This window comes from Acipenser ruthenus, chromosome 3 (genome assembly GCF_902713425.1).
Source record: "Acipenser ruthenus chromosome 3, fAciRut3.2 maternal haplotype, whole genome shotgun sequence".
Classification (NCBI taxonomy): Eukaryota; Metazoa; Chordata; class Actinopteri; order Acipenseriformes; family Acipenseridae; genus Acipenser; species Acipenser ruthenus.
In genome coordinates, this window is record NC_081191.1 from 68,844,311 (window position 1) to 68,868,639 (window position 24,329).

Consider the following 24,329-nt stretch of genomic DNA (forward strand, 5'->3'; position numbering starts at 1 on the left):
AGCCTCTAGATATCATTTACAATATACTGGTAGTTATAGAAGAACTTCCCAAGGAAAAAAAAGAAGGTGCAGCAAACCAATTACAGCTGAGGATCTCTTGGGATGTACTGTATATAGCATGCGGCACATTCCAGTGAAAAATTAGGCTGGTTCAGTTCCAAAGGGGAAAGCCAGCTGTACACGTGGCTGCATATATTCCTCACAAACCTCTCACACATTCACAATACTTGATATTAACAGGAGACAACAGAACACCCAAACAACAACAAGAAACGAGAAACTAAACAAAACAGGGAGTGTCCTTTGCAGGTGGAACACAGGTCGAGTGACGAGCTGCTTGGGAGGCACTGATGAGTTGCAATTTGCTCAGGTGAGAGCCATTATGGCAGACTGGGTTAAAGTTATTTTAGCCTTTCTTTTGGATGTGTGTGTCACAATTCACTTGTACTGTCATATATCAAAGCGCTTAAAAAGGCTAATGTATGCATTCATAGAGTTAAGTCTAGTTTCTGTAATTGAAATACTACATTTAATTTTGCTAATTATCAGTTAAGAAGAATTGTATCCTGGTGGAGTTCTAGCAGCTGAGTGTGGATTCTCCATCTTTGTTGCTATTAACATAAGAATCCCAAGGCTGCACTGGTAGCGTGTTGTAAATGTGTCCGTGTGGCTTTGAAGAGAAGGGGAGTACAGGCAGATATATTGTTGATTAACGAATCCACAGTTTATGCTACAAATCCACAGAAAACGGTTGATTAGTCAACGAAACCACAGTCAGAAGAATTAAACAGAAAAGCAAATGCCATTTTATTACGCAACAATCATTTCAACAATTAGTTAATTATTATTATAGTATTTTATATTGTTAAAGAAAAGTAATACATTTATACATTAACATAAAGTAAAATCACAAATGCACTTCCACATAAACATCCCCTCTTCTAATTTTTATTTTACGTTTCTTCTGGAGCTGTTCAGGAACAACAGCAGTTTAATAATCACTTGGTAAATCTCCATCAATTACACGGACGTAAGATGTAAACTAGCTTTTGCATTTCTTTTGTTTAACCATTGTTCAAACAAGCTTACGCCCACTCACATTTTGCCTTAATAGGCTACTTCTTGAAAGCCAGCCGCTGGCAAGGATATTTGGGTCTTTGTCTGTTTTAGGTTTGGCAAAACGAATAATAACTTGGCTTTCCATTGCTGGTTCACATTTCTTTTTTTTTTTCATTTATATTTTTCTAATGTCACTTTCATGTTCTACATCTAAAACAAAGTCCTCACTATTATCAGCTTACAGTATTGGTGTTATTGCCAAAGATTTTTGTGGCACAAAGTAAACTACACGAAAGGTCTTGGAGTTACTTTGTATAGGCAATTATTATTCATAAAATGCAGGTGTTATTCATTTTAATTTTAAAAACTAGGTTATGCAACCAATAAAATGTCTCAAGTTACTATACGAGTCAGGCCTGGGGACTTCATAGCACAGATATGTATACTTTGTGAATTTTAAGTTATATTTACTAAATAATGGAATATTTACTTAAAGAAAAGCATTTATGATGTCACATCTGAGTGTTGGTTGTTCGGATAACTTACATTCAAGTGTCCATATTTATAATAGCTATTGCATTACTCAGCACTTGTGTGCAATTACATAGGTTTTTTCTTTATTTCACTGGATCCAGCATATGTGTACCCATCATATTCCTTACTGTAGTTCAGCTAAATATGTTAGTCTGTTAAGATTACTAGGTTAAAGAATGTCAGCTCTCAGTTGGTTACTATGTGGGTCAAAGCAAGTCTCAGGCTGCAAAGCATGTTAGTCATTAGGGGAAGAAGTTGGTTAAAGTCATGAAAGGAGATGTTAAAGGGAGAGGGAAAATTTCACTTCAGATGACAATTATTTCACGAGCTATAAGCCCTTTAAATAGTGGCTATGAAATGTTAAAACCCCTAACAATCCCCTTCATTTACTAGTAAGGCATGGGAAATCAGTTTTAGGAAAATTTAGACAATACTTATCAGTAAAAAATGTATTTCAGTATTCCTGAAATAATTTAAATAAAGGACAAAATTCCTTATTTTGTTCATGCATATTATGTGATAAATTAAGGAAGCATTAAAGGGGAAAAAAAGCTCAACTCATTTTTTCTTTTAGAATTGTGTAAATAATAATAAACTATAGATAGAGCAAATTATTGGCTTTTGCTTCAACTTCAAGTGATATCCAAATAAATAAAACGTACCCATTTTTAATGAAGTTTAGCAGCCAAGTCGGTTCAAAGTGCTCTGTGAAAGTTCAGCATCAAAGAGGCGGGAGTTAAAATGAAAGCACAGAATATCAAGCTGGGATCCAGCTTCAGCTTTAAAATGTGCTGAGTTTCCAGCTCTGGATCATGTGTAGCAGCAGGGTCAATCAACCCACACACTGAATAGCTGCCTGCAGCACTGTACAGCCAATTACTTACCAAAGGATCTTCAATGGCAATGCAGTGGCTTTACAAAAATGTGTGTATTGATCCACATCTGTATTACATTTGTATTGACTAAAACAATCAACACACATCGACTGATATCTTCACTGAGAGACATGATCTCTTTGATCTTTTCCTACACATAACACAGAATTTAAATACAATTAGAGAATCGCCGCATCTGTGTCCTGCGATCCTCTTTTTTCACAGGATATACACTAAGCTGTGTGTGCAACTATTCAGCAACAATCATGAAAAACCATATTGATCTCACAAGGGGCATGCAAGTGGGTGCCCATACAACCACCTCCCTCAGTGCAGTTGTCTATCAAGATGTTCCTGGAATGGCAATGGTTGCAGAGAAACACCACTTAAGCCCAGCACTGGTTTCAAGCAGGTCGTGACACTATCCACTTGAACAATGTGTGGGAGCACCACGTTTTTGACTATGAAGGCCATTCTCTAATTTGTTGGCTAGTCTGTGTTGGAACCACTCCTTTTCAGATCTATAACCATACATTTACCAAAACACCCCGATCAAAAAAAAAAGATGCCGTAGCCAGAACTGACAGTAGGAGAAACGTTAAAAAATGTCCCTATAAAATGAGTGTTTGTTTATTTGTCATGTCCCAGAAAGTATATGTACAAAAACGTCTGATTTAAAAAAATACCACTGCACATTGATCTCACAGTAGCTCATGTTTGAGTAAGTCCCACAGGAATATGAAAAGCAATGGCTGAATGTTGTCCAACTGAAGGAATATATCAGCTCAGCCAAAAATAGTAACTGGAATCAGACCTCATTCCTCTTCTGTCCTAGTGCTATTCCCCTGCCCTCCAAGGTGTTGAGAGGATCCTTGAATAACTTTATATAAATATTTCAATATCTTATATATCACCATAAGTTCATACGTAGCTGTACATACTATAACAGCTAAAACACGTTTAAATACTGGTTATCTAAAGGGTGCTCAAAGTACAGCTAATTTTGCTTCATAAAGTCGAATGAAACCTGCTGAATAATTTTACGTTAACATATTGAATTACATACCACATTGTAGTTTTCCCATATACAGTACATTTCAAAATCTAACATGAAATACTATTATGGCTTCCAGTAGACTTGCAATATCATTTTGTAGTTTCTTTGATTACCTGATGTGGAATACGGGCTCTAAATGATATTCATATATATATATATATATATATATATATATATATATATATATATATATATATATATATATATATATTCAATTATGTCGCAATCCTAAAAATTCTAGGGGATGCAAAACTTTTAGCCATAGCTCCCATACGGGAGGGCTCCGTGTTTGAAAATGTATCTGAAAAAGAGAAAAGAGTTAATATTATTGTAAATGTACTTATTTTTGTTATTTAAGTAGTCATAAGTAATCAATATTTCTATAACACCCACAAGCTGTGTTATATTACGATTTTCAAATCAACATAGAACTGGGCATCACTAAGGTCTGTGCAATGTAATTTTCTTTGACAGCATTGGCTTGTTTGACCCAAGGCATAACAGTATGTACCTCCTTCATATTGAATAGATCAAATCATATGTTTGTAATAAAATAATTACAACCCCATCCTCCAACTTGCATTGTGCTCGAATAATTTTGCATGTGCCAATACAGTGTTGGTTTCTTTTATAGCAATCTCACACCAAAGCCATTTTAACCTCACCTTTTTCCAATTGTAATGCTGTTGTCTGGTTTTGGTTGTGGAAGGCTAAATTCAGAAAGCTCTAATAGCTGTTTTCTATATGTGAGTGGCTAATTAAGTAATTAACCTACCCTAAATTAATCAAAAGCCTGTCTGAAATCACAATCTGATTACCCAATTCCGTATGTGGCAGTCTGTGACATGCACTGTTATCAAGTTGTGCAGCAACTCCATTGACTGGCAAGAGAATGGTTCAGTACAATGCCCTGTCCAAAATCCTAAAACAATTGTACTTTATAGGAATTACAAAGATAAAAATAAAGGTTATAAACTTATGAGAATGTAATTGCTGTAACAATATAATTTCCCTCTTTTATGGGTAGCACGTACAGGGCAGGATAGTAAAAGAAACAGAATGTAGGTTATTGGCCCACAGCTATGCTTATTGGTAACAGCCAACCACACAGGCACCACACACAGTAGAGCTATATCTAATGATTGCTAAGATCTCACCTTATTTCTTTTAAAGCTTTTTGGTCCATAATCATAATGCCATGCAAAATAATTTACATACAAGGGTTTGGATTGGCTGACCCTTCCCATTCCAGAACCAAGCTGCATTGACTTTAACAGAGGTACTCAGGATGTCAACCTTCTGGCAAACCCCTGAATTGCCACAATATCATTTGCAGTACGATGTCTTAGTATCTGTTTACCACATTATTATTTTGTTGTAATTTGATGTAATTTACTTACTTGACCAAAACAGTGGGGTTGTTTTGTTTTTTTAACAGTTAGTGTAAACAGTGAGTGGCTCAAATATGCCTGCTTGCCCTTCATTATAAGGTTCTGTCTCATTGGTATAGTGCTGAGTACATCTCCACACTGAAAGGGTGCTGAAAGCCATTGAACAAAAATGTAACCCCTGCATATGACGGAAGCCATGCCGCACCCCCAGCACCCCTAGTTCCAGCACTCCTGTCTCCACAGACTTCAAAAACACGGCTGTCTTTTGACAGTGAACAGTATGAGTATTCCTGTCTTGCTGCTGCTGTAGTAGTCAGCTGATGATCAACTACCCTACATAATAAACTTGATAATAAAAATGTAGAAGGTAGGAGAGTGTATTTACATGGCAGTGTTTCAGCTTTCAACAAAGAATCACTGCACATCAATACTGCCACTGGACCGGCTCCAGAGTCTCTTGAGATCCCAGTGGATCAATAGCTGAAGCTCATCCAAGTAAGAGAATCAAGCATCAACCAGGCTTGAAGTAGCAACAGAGCTGACACAAAGCCACCTCCTGCAGGAAGGCATTTAGCACAAGAATTTGATGCATACTTCCCCTTTATGGTCATTGTATGTATTAAGGGGAGCTTGTATTTCAAAGTAATGGAAAAACACAATGCAATAGAGAAAAAACTATTTGTCTGACCGAAAAAAAATAATCTGGTATAAATTAGAGGGCACTACTGCACCAGGATAATGCTTGATAATCAGGGTTTTATTGCATTTTGAAACTATTAAGCAGTGCCTTTATTGTTATCATAGAAATGTAAAATCCTTAATTTACAGATTTGTTTATCTTTTAATTCTATCTGAATGTTCCACAGTCTTCTACTATGTGGTAGCTGAATGTTCGCGGTTTCTAATTCCAAAATAGCTTCTTAATTTGACTCAGAAGAAGGCATTGTTGGGAATGGCAACTGTGTTCTTTTCAGCTCAAGGAATTTTGTCATGAATTTTGTTATTAATATCAATTGTGAGATTATCTGAGCTATGATAAATAAAAACTGTAGCTGTGAATTTATTCATTTCAAATCCCACCTATGCATACAGTACTGTTTCAATAAATACCCCAGCTGTTTGATATTTTTAATTTGTCCCTTTAGTTTATTTCATAAAGTAAAAAAAATTATGGCATGCTGTGACAGGTGGCTTGCAGTGCACAGGTGTAGTTGGTGCAGTGCACAGGAATAACACACACAGGACAATGAAAGTTCAATAAAACAGCTCCTCTATTTGGCTGGGTTGTGTGTCAACAACACTTAAATAAATAACCACGGGCGCTACACAGCAATGTGTATCGCTCCGTGCAAAACCAGGGTTTCAGTCCCGAAACAATGAAACTCTAATAACTAACACACAACACAGACACAGTCAATTCTCCAGATAGTGAGTGCTCTTGTGCAGGTGTGGTGAAAGACAACAGTTTGTGAAACAGTAGTGCAGTGTAGTCCGGGTTTGTAGTGACAGCTCCCGGTTACTGTTTAGCCGTCTAACAATGAAATGACAAAACAGTTAGAACAACAAAACAAACAAAACACGAAACACTCATGATAATTACTTCCGTTTCCTTAACGGGTCCTTTCGGTAACCACATCAAAGGAACAGATTACATCATCACATCCCCTATTATGCCTTCAGTCATGCCCCCTGCTATAGCTAGTTCAATCACTAATTCAATCTCCTCCAATCCATCACTGAAATTTCACATTCTGCATTAGGGCGATGACTTCTGGCATTGTGACTCCGCCCCCTTCCTGGATGTCCGGCTTCCGACTGACCCTGGAATGAACTGCCAAACCATCCAGTCCGGGACACACTCTTCCTGCTACACAGCGCCCTCACAGGTCGGGAGGGAGATTGTTGACTAGAATTCATTCACTCTCTGTCACACATGCTTGTCAGAGTTTAGATCTCCTGCTGTTTAGATAATAATAATAATATGACCAATGTATCCCTCCCAGGAGTGCAATATGAGACGTTTTTTTAAGTTCTACATTAGATATTTAAAAATAAATTATCTTAAGAGACCTGAATTGGAAAGTTAAGAAAGTTTTTTTTTTACATATGAATACTAATCTATCTACAGTAGATACACAGCAGCATTTTGGCCTATGGTCTCATCCACATGATGCCGCTGCCTAATAAAATAAATGAATGACTAAATTAATAAGTGAATGATTGAACTGATGAATGCCAGCAGGCTGGCAGCACAAGGTGCCGATGGTTGGTTGGCTCTTGTAGTGACAAACTGGTATGATAATTAAGGGCTGCATTTATGTCAAAATGAATGTAAATTGATGAAGGGCTGAGGTCTTTCAGAAAAAAAACTTTTTTCTTAATAAAAGTATCCACTGAACATTGAAACTGTAAACAACTGCAATAAAATATATATATTTATTAACACCCTGTGACAGGTTCTTGGGTGCATGTGTGCCTTTATGGAAGCAGCTGGGACGTGCAACAGGAGACGTGTTGCTAAGGAACTAATTGAGCAGGTAGGCTCGTCCAGCGCTGAGCTGAGCTGATCGGGAGGTCCTGATTCGCTGGGGGGCGTGCCTGGGGAGGCTGCGAGGAGCTCAAAAGGCATCTGCTCTACAGCTGAAGGCTACTGCCATTGCTACACAGACAGGTGCTGAGAGAAAGATTGATGTGTTTTGTGTCATGTTGTTTTGCAGACTCGTATCAACCCAGGAGCTGAAGCTATGGAGCCAGCACTAACCCCGGGAGCATCTACACCTGCACACGAGAGCGTCCGCTCCGCAGGATTAACTACTACGGAACCGTATAAACTGCAAGACAATGCTGTGAAGATTGGGGGTTTTCATAGAGTAGTAGGTTATTATTATTATTTGTTTATTTAGCAGACGCCTTTATCCAAGGCGACTTACAGAGACTCGGGTGTGTGAACTATGCATCAGCTGCAGAGTCACTTACAATTACGTCTCACCAGAAAGACGGAGCACAAGGAGGTTAAGTGACTTGCTCAAGGTCACACAATGAGTCAGTGGCTGAGCCGGGATTTGAACCGGGGACCTTCTGGTTACAAGCCCTTTTCTTTAACCACTGGACCACACAGCGGGACGTTTCTTTTAGTGTGACGAGCACTCACCTTGTGTAACAAACTTTTATTTTTTAGCCTAGCGTCAGCGTGGCATGTCAACACCCAATGCTCTGTGTTTGCCTCATTATTATTCAGTGACGACCCACTCACATGACAAACCCCCCTGTTACACACCTCTATTGCAAAGTCTATTCAATTATCGTCACAACTTTAGTTAGTTAAATATTCTGCTGAGTCCACCGAAAAAATAAAAGGCAATAATGCCTGGCTCAGAATTATGCTGATTCATAAATGTCATATTCCATTTGGATTATGTTTACATTGTTAATCAGGGAAGCAAATGTTCAAGTTCTCTTGATTTAATGGATGTATTTACGCTATAGAATCTTTTTCATTTCCACACCATATCACCTACCAGCCGGCATTCATACTGTTCATATTGACAATATAAATGAAGTACTATAGATTGTCAAGTAAATACTAGTGTAGGGTATTCACATTTGAAAATGCAGAAGAGATATTATCACTGCCTTCATTGAGAAAATTATAACATATCATGGCCCAGCATGCGGTATCTGAGTCATGCTGTTCAAGATGCACCCCAGTAACAAATACTGTTGGCAGTCACAGCATATAAGCACATTCTTGCAATCAAAATATTTACACAGATTCCTACTGGAATTAAAAAGATGTTTAACTCTTTCCCAGGTCGTTTTTTTGTTTTTTTTTGCCTGTCAAGGTCTGTCTCGTCTTTATTCAACACAAGATGAATTCTGTCAAGCACCACTTAAAATGTCATTTTAATTGCAATTGGACATGGTTGGTGCTGGGTTATATTGGTTATTACATTACATTATTAATTTCTGAGCAGACACCCTTATCCAGGGCGACTTACAATTGTTACAAGATATCACATTGTTTTTACAAACGTCCCCCACCTGGGATTGAACCCACAACCCTCCTGTCAAGAGTCCAGAGTCCTAACCACTACTCCACACTGCTGCCCTATTACATCTGCCAGCCCCAGCCTGGAAGTATGTTCAGTCATGGCAGCCAGGGTACTCCAGACTCAAAAGTCAGCTCAAAACATGGCAAAAGCAGATTTTGGAGGAAAATGATCATTTTATCAATATAGGAGCTCAGAATTATCTCAAACATCATGTATAGTCAGGGAAATGTAAAAAGAAGAGAAGGAGCGGGCACGGGAGGATGGAGAGTGGAGGGAAGGCATGACCAGTCGGCCAGTAGAGAAGGAGCGGAGAGGGCGAGAGGGGGTGTAGGGAGACACGAGGGATTGGAGGTAGGAGGGTGTGGTGTGGTGAAGAGAGTGGTAGGACAAGGGTCTTGAATTGAATACGAGTAGAGAGGGGTAGCCAGTGGAGAGTGTGAAGCAGAGGGGTAGCATGAGAGCAGCGAGGTTAGGCGAATACAAGACGAGCAGCAGAATTTTGAAGGAGCTGAAGGGTGCGGATAACTGAAGCAGGGAGACCAGCAAGGAGAGAGTTACAGTAGTCCAGTCTGTAAATGTGCAGATAGTGATTAGAGCCAATGGAATTAAATGTTTTATTATTAATTACAAAACATTAATTGCACAGCTATAGAATATGCTTTCATTTTTTTTTTTTAAAGTCAGTCGAGGTTAGATGTTTCTGTTTTTTAAAATGTTTTCAAATTTCTCAAAAGGGTGTTCTCAAATATGCTGTGGGCATCCCTGGCATCTCAAGCATCACCTACAGGTGCTCTGGTTTCCATGGTGATTTATTTTCTAATCTACGTGGAATTGCTTTCAGTCAGGACAATCTTGCATTAAATAACCACCTTTATTATAATACAAAATCTTACAGATTTCCAAAAACATTGAACCCAAAAATAAAAAGTAGTTGGAGTGCAGCCTCATCCTTTGGAGCATCCCGGTGCCGCCTGCTAAAAAAACAAACAATAAAATAATAAATCTATGCGACATGTTCATCCCCCGTGAACAAAATGATTAGGCAGAGGACCACCGTATACTCTCCCCCAAAGGAAAAGAGAGGCTGAGAGATTTGCAGAGAATCCCTATTTCCTTATAATCAGTGTGCTGTGTTCATCCCGGTGAACAAAAACCAAAACCAAACCAAAAAAACAAAAAACAAAAATAAAAATATATGTAAATACATATATAATTATGGCCACCTACACCACATGACACATTTTGCTGAATGAGAAAAATATAAAAATAAAAAATAATTAACTCTCCCCCCCCAAAAAAAAATACTACTTTTGTGTGACTGAAGGCAACAGAGGGAAGAAAAAAAAACCTAAAAAGGAAAAAATCTCTGGGGGCCCTAGACCTTCAGCCGCCGCCCCTCCAGGCCTAAAAAAATAGCATAATTATACATAATAGGTGGCATCATAGCAGAATGCAGTTTGCTTTGTTTTTCTTTCAATATATGCCAAGGATATGGCAGGGTAATCCTGGAATAAAGTCCTTCTTTAGGATGTTGGTTCCGGATGTTATGGGCAACGAGAATATTTTTAATATTGTTCCTTATGTAGATCTCAGAAGCCTCTGAACACCACCGATCAAGATTTTTTATGACATGCACAGGAATATTTCGCTGAGCAGCTGTGGTTGCAGCTCCAATCCTAAAGGAATGACATGAATAGTTCAAGGAAGAAATGCCACCTTTTTGGAGTCTTGCAGAAACCAGGACTTGGAGACTGTCGGGTTCTGCACAGTTAGAAACAGCAGGTCCTGAGGTGCAGATTGGGGTCTGGAGGCCAGATATCTCAGCATGGAAGCGTGGAGACAGAAAACAGAATTAGTGCAAGCAATGTGAACAGTTTCTCCTTTTAATTTATCAGATTTACTTTGTTTAAGAAAGATAGAAACACCCCCTGAACTGCAGCAGGACAGGCAGCCAGAAGGAGCAGAAAAGGGCAAACCACATAACACTCATGCTCCAACTGCACAGAGTACCACCTGAGACCGAAGTTCAAGGTGCACTCAATCTGCAGCAAAAACGCAGAAAGAGCAATTATACGATTAGTACGATGTTTATGTGCTTTAAAATGTATGGAATATATGACCTGAGATTGAAGTTTAAGGTCTCCTGTGCAGAGATCCAATAATGGATCAAGGAACAGGTTTCGGTGGGGATTTTGCCATGCCGAAGGAACCCACAATAGCAGAGACGATGTAGTTTCTAGAAGGACATCCTTGAATGGGGAGAAGCATCCGGAGTGCAGAACGTTGACAGAGCTCCAGGACTCGTTTGTGATGGGTGGTTTGGAAGATAGTTAGAGTAGCTCTTGGATGTCCTGCAGCGACATTTCTATCCTGAATGTTGGAGCAGATCCTTGAATGTCCCGCAACGTCATTTCCAAATTAGAATAGATTTTCTACTGGATCCGCTTAGATGGCTTGTTGTTCTGGAGGATTGGTGTGTGAGAGAGTGTTAGAACATCCAATTTATCAGGGGTTGGAAGCAATACATTGGAGAAGCAAGTAAATAGATTCTAAGGCGACAAGCAGCTTTTGTAAAAACGTGTAGAGATGGCTCTTTATAAAACTTAAGTGAAGTAATTCCCTCCTTGTAAGTTAGTCTAGCCTGTGGTTCTAAATATAATGCAAATGATGAAATTGAATGTCCCGGGCAAATTACTGTTTGAATTGTTCTTGAATAATTGGCTGTGTGACATTTAGAGAAATCTGAAAAAACAAATCCTGAGGGGATCTTGAATTGTGTTAGCTGCATCCAATGGTATAATGCTGGACCTTGAGCTGGACCAGGGGATAGACAACCTGCTTGCAATGTTAGGGAATGCTGCAGGAGACCAAAAAAAAAAAAACTAACCCAAGGACAAGCTGTTGTAGCATGTTTAACAGCACAGCTGGAAAAGGGCACTTGTGTGTACTTTAATAGATTCTTCATGTCTCCGAAGCTCACAAAAGGGTCTGTTTTTGTACTGGAATCTTAGTAAGAATCAGACTTCCTAAAAACAACAAACTGCTTAGTACAAAAGATCCTGAAATAAAGGGAAGAGGATCAACAGATATGGTACTCAGAAATGACAAGGAGGTAGCAATCATCAAATGGTACGATGAGGAGATACTTTTTGCTTCTACTTGTGGTTCACTTGAGCCGCAGGTCAGTTGCTGTCGTTGGTCTAAAAAGGACAAAATGTACCTTGACATCCCACGGCCCCAGGCAGTTGCTGCCTACAACAAATCAATGAGTGGAGTCGATCACATAGATCGACAGATTGCTTGCTACAGAATCGCCTACAAAACAAATAAATGGACTGTAAGGGTAATTTTGCACATGGCTGATTTGACAGCAGCTAATTCCTGGCTTCAGTACCATTCATAATGCAATATATTGGCTGTACCACATTAAGCAATACCTGCATTTTTAGATGTGCTTAGCAGAGCAACTCATTCTATTTGAAGAAAATGCTACTACTTCATCCTCAGAATCCAGTAAAGATGACAATCCACCACAGCAAAAAATAATAATACAAATAAAAAACTTTGACTCCACTGCCTTCAAAAGATCAAGGACATCGAAGGTTTCGGGTCGGGTCCAGGGGTATGGTTGGTATATTATAGTTCAAGGTCAGGTCAGTGTGTTATCAGTTATGGCATTTTTAATTTTAAGTGAATATTTTTTTTTCTCTGTGTGCATGTGCTTCCTAAAACTCACTTCCTGCTTCTTTTTTTGCTAAAAATATCTTGCATGAGTGAAGCGCTGTGTGAGTGGCGAGGACGTCTAGATTTTTTGCAGATTTGCAGGTTTGCAGATTAATAAAATAAACCACCTATTCTTCCATTAAAAGTGAAGTATCTTGTATTTATGCAACCATGCCTGGTCCACTACCCTTTTCTTTAGACCTTAAGGAGCAACGACACATAACTTTCCTGCTCTTGCTCTGGTGTTACACAGCGGCTCCAGTCGTTTTGGAGTTCTGTCCCTTTGCACAATGTCAGCAAATCTGCTTCTGATGTTGTGTTTACAAACAGGAGCACGGTAACAACTTGCTTGTTTTTGATTGAGAAAGACAAAAAAGACGTCAACAGCAGATAATGATGCAGACCAGTGAGAAGCAATTATAACTAAACTAAAAGGTACTCTTAGTTTTAAATCTCCTAATACTATAATTGCAGATGCATTATTTTAACTGTAATATTTTACAGTACTTGAAATGTTGTGTAAATGCATTATTTATTTATTTATTTATTTTTGTTAATGATAATGTTTCCTGATAACTCTTCATATTATTATTATTATTATTTCTTTCTTAGCAGACGCCCTTATCCAGGGCGACTTACAATTGTTACAAGATATCACATTATTTTTACATACAATTACCTATTTTACAGTTGGGTTTTTACTAGAGCAATCTAGGTAAAGTACCTTGCTCAAGGGTACAGCAGCAGTGTCCCCACTGGGGATTGAACCCACAACCCTCCGGTCAAGAGTCCAGAGCCCTAACCACTACTCCACACTGCTGCCCTAGGTCTATTCACACCGGACGCAATGTGATTTGTCCTGCAATAAAATTATACTTTCGCTGAGACACTTCCTTTCACACCAGTGGGGACAGGCGCGCACGGTGTGATGATAGTCCTGTTATACAGCTAATAAAAATATAGAATACTAATAGATTTTTGCAGAATACTTATTTCAGTAAGTCTAAACAAATCATACACACCAGTTATATCAAGTTCCCTGGAAATGGTCTCCCAGATGTTCTCCCTGATCACAGTGTCTTTGTAATGTTTGTGTCCTTTGTTATACAGCTCCAGGTATTTCGATACTGCAAGAATTTACTTTTCTTCTGCCACTGTTTCCTGATAAAAGCCTCATTGGTCAGTTCCCTAGCTGCCATGCGACAAAATCACAAAAATACACACCAATTCAGTTTTTTTCCCCAAAAATATATACATGCAGGATTATTATGATCTAACACAAGGCTGTAGTAACATGTTCCATTGCATGAACTTTGACAGTTGGATAGGGTCTGTAGACAGCCGTTGCTTTGCTATTAATAAATAAGCATGTTTTAAAGAAACTTGCTTTCGTTTAAAAGCTTCATGCTAGATTTTTGTTTTAGATCCTGAAGTGAGTTGGTTTTTAGCAATGAACTGTGATTTCTGCCCCCTCTGTACTGTACCAACTGTGAATTAGTAAATAGAAAATCTACAAAATATGAGGGGATAGAAATTTCAAATGAAATATGAACTTTAAATGATAAAAACTGTAGTAATATCTATTGCTGCCTGTATTCACAATTTTCAAGTAAAACAAAGCAAACGGTTACAGACCACCATGCAATGTTTAGTTCACCTTTGCTGTGTCCTATGTTGTCTGCATTGCAGTGATTTTTTTTTTTAGCCTAATCCTTAAATCTTGTTGCTTAATTAATGAAACAATCAAACCAATGTCATGCTGTGATTGAACAGCTGATGTGCTGTCTTTTGTTTGGTGCCACCATAGCTCTGCTTGTCTGCTGTGACATGCGGGCAATCACTGTGCACTGCAGCTGAGTCCTTATAACAAATGTCAGCTAAAAGAGGCAGTACTTTCAGTCTCAGGGACTGCAGCTGTGATGTGTTCATCTTCAGACTGAAGAGTTTCAGTACCAGTACCAGTACCAGTCAGCTCCTTGAATAATTATAATAATTGTTTGAGGCTTTTTATGGCTACAATTCTATTCTGTGGTGTCAAAAGAAGGCCTCTTCAACTGGCTCTTGGAATTATTATTATTATTTTTTTTAAATAGTAAATGTAAATATTCAAACCTGATATACACCAAAGCATATAGTAGGTGCCTCTGCCAATCAAACATATTCTCTGGCTCATTTTCTAATATTTGAGCTTCAGCAAGACAGGAAGTTGTCGCTAAACCTCTGGCAATTAGCTACTCTGTTTTTTGCAGGAGAAGCTTTGCACATCATTAATTACAGGAAGTACAGTACTGTATTAAGATTTATCTGAGATAAATGGGATCAAACTTGGTACAATCAGGTCGGTGGAATTCAATCATCAGCAACAGGCGTATTGAGAAATAACCTTTTCATTGCTTATATTTTTCTAGACTACTAGTGATGAGACCATAATCACTTGAAACTGTGCGAGAATCAGACGTTACTGATTTAGTAAGTGCTTTATATTTAGACACATTAAGCATCTATTAAAATGTAATGTTGGCTGCATTACATTTTTTTGTGCTCATTGGGAAAGTACAATTAAAAATCTTAGGGGCAGTTACTCCCTTAAACGTAAAGCTTTATGAATTAATGAATCAATGGGATAACAGACACTCTCTTTTAAGGGCAAAAAAGACTGAATTACAGTGCAATAAACTACTAAATTGATTCATTTTTATTTGGACATAGAGGTGGGAAAAACATAACTCACATAGTTATAAGCTCTACTGGTTTTCTTTTAAATGTATAGAAGGCTCATTATGTGCATGGATTTGTGTCAGTCATGCTCCAGTACCATCTGCCTGACTCCCAGTGAGACTGCCCCTTCACTATGACAAATGAGTGGCTGGTGAAGATGGTGAATGCAGCTAGGAGCCAGATGAGTATCAATGATAACAACTCCCTAAACACACCATCACATTCACCATGGCAACACAAGAATGATGGTTGCAAAGATGGCATTCACTATTGATGGTAGCCAGTAGTAATTATCTCTGAGTTTTACACAAACAAAGCAAAGAGAGGTGTCATTTTATTCTTCTTAGACAGCCAACCAAACTAATTGCTAGATTTGTTTTCTGCGCATTCTGCGGACAGTAGTGGTATTACTGTACAAAGCATAAGCATCATTTTCCACATTGATGCTTATTAAAATAAATACCTCGGAGTAGAACAGGAGTACATCCAGAACTTGGGGACTTATTATGTGGTCATTGAAATAGACCCCTCACTCTGCTTAATATTTATTAACCTTCCATTTCATTAAATCCTGAAGCTTAATTTCAGTTCATGGAATAACATAGGAGAAGCCTCCAGCTAAGGTTGACTGGTATTGATATCCGCATTCAACATTGTATTAGACTAGATGAAAACTTTTGGACAAAAAAGGCAACATACACACTGTGATATTAACAATTGCCTCATATGGAGAACACTGCACTACAGGTCATAAATTAGTTTGGCAAATCATTGCTAGCCAAGAAATTCTGTAAAATATGAAAAACACTGTAATGTGTTCCTCTGTGCCAACCAACTAGTGACACTCAGCAAGAAGACACAGGTTGTACAGTGGAATCTGTACAACCTGTGTCTTCTTACTGAGTGGTCCCCTGTCTCATATTACGGTATCAGTGGTCTGTACTTACCAGCACAAGGGCATGGGCTAAGTAGACAAGGGTGAGCTGTGCCAGTGGCTTTAAAATGAAAGCTAACTCCCCAGTTGTAAATAGTATTTGTGTTTGGTTCTGTATTATTGTTCAATTGTTGTTTGTTTAGTAGTGCCCAGTTTCCTTAGTATGCATACGTCAACTGGAGGTAATTAGTTATTGACCCCTGTTACTGTTAATAAATATGTGTTTTTTAAGAAACTAAGTAGGGAGATGTAATGAAATGAGGCACTCCTGTCTTTGGAAAGGGGCACTCCAAGAGGCAAATAGATTTTTAGCGCATTCTTTTTCTTTTGAATGTAATAGCATATTTTTAAAAAAATCAATTAGAAAAAGAGAACTTCATTGAACTTTAAGTCACCAATATTGGTTAATATGACTAAATCCAATATAATATCCTTAAATCATTGACTATCTCTTTTTAGTGTTATTGTTAGCAGTAATAGTAGTTTCTATACCTAGATAGCTGCTGCTTGTATACTGGTTCTTCTGCAGTACAGTGCTGGGTTTGGATGTAAGGAAGATGTTATTTGTCAGTTCATTGCATTTGTCCAAGAGATCCTGAATGGCTGAGATGTAATGTTGCCTTAGTGTACCCCTGGCAACAACCTACTGTAGCCTTTTCCGTGGGTGGCATTCAATCAATTCACGTCTGTCTAAAGGACAAGGACGCATACCCCCTCCCTCGAATTGAAGAAGCTATGACAACACTGAAAAAAACAGAGTGGTATTCTACACTTGACCTTGCAAGTGGGTATTGGCAAGTGGAAGTTGACCCACGAGATCAGGAAAAAACGGTTTTTACTACCCCTATGGGATTATATGAGTTTGTGTGAATGCCCTTTGGCCTGTGTAATGACCCAGCAACCTTTCAAAGGCTTATGCAGAGGTGTTTGGGAGACCTGGGCACAGAGATCTTGCTTGTATACCTTGATGACGTGATTGTTTTCTCCCCCACCTTCAAAGAACATCTGAAGCATCTGGAAACTGCGAAGTTCTTGGGCCATCTAGTCAGCAACCAAGGCGTGGCACCTGAACCTGATAAGACAGCTGCTGTACAAGAGTGGGAGGTTCCAAAGACTATGCAACAGGTTAGGTAATTTCTTGGATTTGCTGGGTACTATCAAAGATTTATACAAGGGTTCTCGAAGATAGCTCACCCCATACACACCTTGCTAGTCGGGTCCAGCAATCAGGGGAAACGGAAGTCCTTCCCAATTTTAGCTTTTGCTGATTGCTCACAGCCATTTTGACTGTATACAGATGCTAGTTTAGGAGGATTGGGTGCTGTGTTGTCACAGGTACAGGATGGGAAGGAACATGTAATTGTGTATGCGAGCCATAGCCTACATCCAGCCGAGAGAAACGATGCAAATTACAGTTCCTTTAAACTGGAATTGCTGGCCTCGAAATTTAGCAGCTACAGATAAGTTTAAAGACTTCCTGTGGGGTGCTCAGTTTACTGTGTTCACAGATAACAATCCCCTTGTTCACCTCAAGACTGGGAGCTGTGGAGCAATGCTGGGTGTGGACTGGAGCGGGGATCCTCAAAAGTGGACCGTGTTTCAGAGGAAGGATTCAGTGTTGGACCGAGTGTGACATTATGTGAAGCATAGGGGACAACCATCAGCAGGAGAACGAACATAAGAAACCATGGTTATACTGACTCTCCTTTGCCAGTGGCCCAGGCTGCAAATCAAGGAGGGTGTGTTGATGTGGCAGGTTCAAGACCCGAACACTGGTGAGACCCTTATGCAGATTCTTGTTCCGCAGGTGGAGAGATGCATGCTTTGGGAGGAGCTCCACGAGCACTCTGGGCATTTGGGGAAAGACAAAACCTTGTCGGCATTACGACGGCGGTTCTATTGGCCAAGAATGGAGGAAGAGAACCAAAGCTGGGTATCCTCCTGTGAACGCTGTACACTACGGAAGACGAGAACCGATGGTAAGGCCCCACTTGTCTCAATAGTTGCTACTGCTCCCCTAGAAATCGTAGGGGTAGACTCCTTGACTTTGAGTCAACCAGCTGATTCTTACCGGAACATTTTGATTGTTACAGATCTCTTTTCTCGCTTGCATGGGCTATACCTACCTGAGACCAAACCACTGTAAATACAGCTCTTGCCTTGTGGCATACAGTAATTCAGCCTTTTGGTTTGCCCACAAAGGTTTAATTCAGATCAGGGCGCAAATTCTGAATCTAGGTAAATTAAGGAACTGTGCAAGTATTACTGCTGTGTATAGACAATCTGATTAGCCAAAATATTCAAGGCAGTTTGCATAATATCTTATCAACCAATACAGGAAGGGAAGAAAAACAATGACCTGGTATTAAACAATTTAAACAGCTATTTTTTTTTTTAATTTAGTAACATGTGCACAATTTATCTTCATTGATATATTAGCAATGATGACTTCTACAATGACCAGAACTGTGGACCTGTTTGACCAGATAAACAAATATTATTGCATTAATATTCACCACATAGTCAAGCTTTTTTTCCGCTGCAGTTGTATATTTTAACTTTTTTATACAAATCCGCTACCTGCAAAGGGAATTAAAAATGGTAACAACTGGCATAAATAAAACCTTTAGGAAAAATGAAATGCTTTTGAATTTTGTTTCAGCAGACTTGTGAAAGCCAGAGCTGAGTAGCCCCCAGTAATTTCTTTGCATTGTTGCCAATAGCATTGCATTCATACTTCTGAGATGTATGTTCTATTATTCTGGAAGTGTGAGGGTAAGAATCTATAAATCAAATAAGCTAGCCTCGGAGTTAGCTGTCATCTCTACCATGTGATACTGGCTATCCAGTGAAAATCTCCCCAGCAGCCACAAAAATGAAACATACTGTATCCGTTATGTCAATATATTTCAGTTCCACAGAAAAAGGGCTGTCAATTCAAGTAACTAAAACAAAATCTTACCTTTAGCTGGGGTTTAGTCCAAAGTAAAAGCTAATTCTGACCTGACAAAGAAGGATCTGCTGGTTAGTAAAGATGCAAATACTGCGCATATATGCTAACAGATATGTCTAGCCAGTGTTGGGCAAAGCCAGAGGAGTGCAATCTAGAAAGAAATTTGGTTAATCAGTCCAGATCCAGATCTTGTTCCCATGCAAGTGCAGATAGTGATGTACAATGTACAGGTAAGGACACAACAATGTTATAGACCAGTGGTCCGTGGAAAGGTTACATAATTACGGAAAGGACGCAGCAGCATTATAGATCCCATTGCAAACCCAAACTTTGAGACCTTAAAAACTCAGCTACAGATGCAGGAAGACAATTCATGCATGGAGAATACCTCCAACGCTGTAGCTCTGAGGCGGCTGCACGGTGAGTCTGCAGAGTGTAAAGAAGCGGGCGGCTGATGGCACACGCTTCGGAGGACAACGTGTGTTCATCTTCGCCCCTCCCGAGTCAGCGCAGGGGTGGTAGCGGTGAGCTGAGCCTAAAAATAATTGGGCATTTCAAATTGGGGAGAAAATAATAAAAAACTGATTGGCAATGACTAAATTAAAAAAAAAAAAAAAAAAAAAAAAAAAGGATGTGTGACCGAGGTAGATTGGGTTACACACATTTTTTAATAATCACACAAAGACCGTCATGCTCTGGCTCATCAGCCTGGGGGTGTGTCAGTGGTTCCCTTTTATAACGAGATGCTCTCCCTCTGTTCCCTCCAGGATACCAACAACTCTCAAATTTTGCCTGCAGTTCTGTTTTCCATATCGGTAGGAGAGCCCTCAACATCATGCAGTTTCTGGGTGCAAACCATCATATCAGCCTACAAGGCAGCCAGCGAGAATCACACTTCAGCCTGCAGCTCAGCACCCAACTCCAGCCGGATCATTGCAGGAATGGGAGATAGAATGAGATTGCAGCAGACAGCTGCCAGGTCAGTAATATTTGGTACAATACTATTGGACTCCGGGTCCTGATAAGATTCAGTCAGAACTTTATTGACTCTGTTCTTAGACATGTTTAGTGAAAAAAATGAAATATTTGTAAACCAAAAAGACCAAGTGAAAGAAAGAAAAAAGAAAAAACTAGTTAGTTTTAACTTAATTTTTGGAAATAATTTAGAATCACTGGACCTGGTTTAACACATGTCTACTCCATTCCGTAGTTCAACTAGAAGTCCCAGGTGTGTCTTCCTTAAAACACACTATAGCAATAAATCCATTGGTTATAAGTTAATGTAACAGTTGCAGACTTATAAGAAAGTGGATTTGTAATTAATTTATCTGGCCATGTAACCAATAATTGAAGTTGAAAAAAACAGTATACAAAGTGCCTGGAGCAATAGACTTTCTACCAGTTGAGTCTGAATGACTGCAGTATTTCAAAATCAGCGAGTTTCACAAACTGATCACATTACCCTCCACAGTATCTTAAGCTTCAGATATCACAAAGCTGATTTCAAAGAAGATATCTTACAATCCAACTGTTTCAGATGATTTTATCAGCATACAGTAGTGAGCATGTGGAAACCTAATGACTTCATGATGTGCGATGCCATCAGGTTTCACCTGGAAAAAAAAACCCAACCAAGTTTAGCTTTAAATGAGTCTAGATGGAGGGCAAGCACGCAATGTGATATGTATCACTCGAAATGCATCTACTTTGTACATCCTTTTAAGGATTTGTTAACAGGTCTATTTAAAAGCATGTTTGTTGCCTGTTTGGATCTATTTGTTCTTTGATGTTATTGCTAAGATTTTAAATTATACTTTCCTAACCATGCTTCTTTAACAACAATAGACAAGTTTCATGAATATTAAACTATATATTATCCATAAAATAATTCTGTGAGTACAATATTTTTTAAATATCTTGTGAGTTAAAGCTTGTGAACAGGGCCCAACATGACATGTCAATGACTATAGTCCATTTCTTTAAAACTAACAGCCCCCTCATCCTTTCAAATGGAAAGGGAACACTTGTTACCAAGGTGCAGTATATGTGAATACTTATGTAACCTGAATTGAGAACTGAACAATGAGACAAGTGAACCTGACATTGGCTCCTGAAGAACAGTTGGGTCTTGAATAAGAGAGTCTGTAAAGTTATGAAAACATTAAATGATCTTGGAACATCTAAGACAACCACTGCAGATTTATAAATAAAAAAATAAATATATATATATATATATATATATATATATATATATATATATATATATATATATATATATATAATTTATTTATTTATTTTTTAAAACAAGAAGCTCATTTAGAACTTTACCAAGGAATAAATGTTAATTGTGGTACTGCTATCCTCAAAGTAAATGTAACTAACAAAATAGTTCCATACATTTTCTCCTCCAAGAACATCCATCCATCCATTCATAAGATCTCAAATGTGCAGTTTTGAAATAAACAAATGTTTTGAACAGAAACCATGATATGTAGTATTAGTACTACACTAGGTTAAAGAAATCTCTGTTTACATATAAATCTCTATTTACATATAAAACTACACATGAGCCTTTGTCCCTGGACAGACACAAGAATAATTCTTTAATCTGGTTGCGATGAGCCTCAGAATCATAGGCCTGGGTGGCATTCCTTGTTGTTGGAGCTCTGTGTACCTGATCTGTCTCATTCCCTCAATTCCATTTGCTCTTGTGTTAAGTTTGTAATAAAATCACACATTTACGAGATTGTGCTTCAGTTCATTTGATTTTCAGATAATGTATTTATCTTTGTATCTTTTACACAAACATATTATATATTTAATTTTACAGTCCTCTGTGTAGGTTCACAATGGAATAAACAGGTTGACTGGAAAAAACTGCTTTAATACTTTTAATTAAACTGCTTTAATACTGTATGTAGTCAGTGCATATACTAAGCTGGGGAAAGGAAAAGTGTTCCACTGTTTTTTTGGGGTCAGGTCGGATCCGGATCTAATAACAAGAATTTTACATCGGGTCGGGTCGAGTCGGGTAAATAATTGTCAGTTTGTGGTCAAGTCGGGTTGATTAATTTGGACCTGTGAAGACCTCTAGTCTGAGTTACTATTAATTTCCTGTTTTTGGTTCATTTAAATGTATTAATTTCCGTAGCCTTGAAATTTTAACAATTCCATGAAAGTTGCATACATTTGTGAAATCTTTGAATATCTGCAATACAGTGGGCTATGCCTGACCTCTGCAATCCACTGTTCTGAGCCTAGCTGATCCAGTTGCACTGACATAATGCACATTTGTAATATGATGAGACTCAGAAGCTGAGGGTGTCACCCACCTGCAAATGAAGCATAATAATGCTCGGCTCGACAGATAGCCAGTGGAGAAGCTGAGTGAGAACCAAACCGTGAAACTCCGGCCTGACAAGACATCTGAATCCAGCTGCGAGCCGAGCCGAGCCAGGAGCGGGGTTAAGGATTTTTGTCATTATGTTGCATCAGTCAGTACACTCCAGAAAGAAAAACAACAAACATGGCAGGCAGCGAGTGTGATGAGAGAAAAGTACAGCCTTGGGACACTGAGGAAGTGCAGGCTCTAGCTTCTCTGTGGGCAGATAGAAGTGTTCAGGAAGATCTGGAGTCGTGCGTCAGAAATAAGAAAGTTTATGCCCGAATTTCTGATGATTTGTAGCAAATGGACATAAACCGTGGGTACAGTACACTTAACTCACACACTCAAACACAACATTCAACCAAATTTCTCATTGTGGCAAAGTGGTTTGTAGTGCGCGGGTGTAGTGGTGGTGCAGTGCTCAAGTAATGACAAATAACAATGTTCACGGTGCAATGATGATTTATTTATAATCCAAAGTCACTTGACAACTGTAAAAATCACTGGCAATACACAGCGTACTGCTCAGTAAAACCCACGGGTTCAATCCCGTAATAATAATCACATTAAATACAAACACAGAACACAGACACGGTCACAAGTCCAAGGTGAGTGCTTTTTAAGTGCATGGTGAAATACATCTATTTGTGAACAGTAGTGCAGTGTTGTCCAGGTTGGTGCTGGCCTTTAGCGACAGCTCCTGGTACGTGTTAGCCGTCTTACAAGAACAAACGTTTACAATTAGTACGACAAAACAAACAAACACTAAACACTCAAGGTTACTTTATAGTCCTTCAGCAGTTCTCCATAAACCATAACAAAGGAGCAGTTTGCTTGGCCACATCCCCTTTTGTACCTTCAGCCACGCCCCCTTGGTTAGCGAGTGCAAATCCGCGATTGCCACATCACTTCCTGTCTGGGGCGATGACTTGGTGCACTGTGGCTCCGCCCCCTTCCTGGATGGCCGACTTCCGACTGACCCTGGAGTGAACTGTCAAACCATCCAGTCCGGGGCACACTGTTCCCTTTACACAGCGCCCTCACAGGTCGGGAGGGAGATTTATAACCAAGATTCATTCTTTCTCTGTCACTCTCATCCTTGACTTTTATTATATTAATATAAAGAAAAAAATTTGAAAAATAAAACAATTCTAAACTTATTTACAAAAATATAGTCAAACAAAATACTGTACAGCTGCACCATACATACAGCTATGAACTCATGCAGCTTTTTTATTTTATTTTATTTTTAAGCTCCCAAACAAAAAACAACTCGAAAAAACATCTATCCTTAAACGGGATATCTTTGGCAAATCATATTTTTAAAACCTTCTTTTTCCCCCTTCAGTAGAATTAAATGAACTTTAGTAAGTCGATATAATCAATAAAATGTGTGGATTATAAAGACATTCCTAAATATATTTATAAAATATAGTGATACAAGATACAGCTGTACCATTGGTCTATTCATTTTTGAACTCTATTTGCTGGTGCATCTTTTTGCAAACTGAGTTAATTAATAACAATAATTAATAAGAACTGTCTTTCTTGTCTGTGTGACGTCAGTAGCACGGCTCGGCTCTGCAGTGCAAAAACAACCCAGGCTCCCCTTAACCGCACCCTGAGGGCTCGCTACAGCCCTGACGTG

At 38.8% G+C, this 24,329-nt stretch overlaps 1 long non-coding RNA gene across 1 annotated transcript; it reads left to right on the plus strand.

The window, feature by feature from the left end:
- The first annotated feature begins 226 nt into the window (after nt 1–226).
- LOC131732688 (uncharacterized) lies at nt 227–8,662 on the plus strand. Its single transcript, XR_009325712.1, has 3 exons — nt 227–370; nt 6,677–6,802; nt 7,634–8,662. It is a non-coding gene; the product is annotated as an uncharacterized LOC131732688 (long non-coding RNA).
- The last annotated feature ends 15,667 nt before the right edge of the window (nt 8,663–24,329 follow it).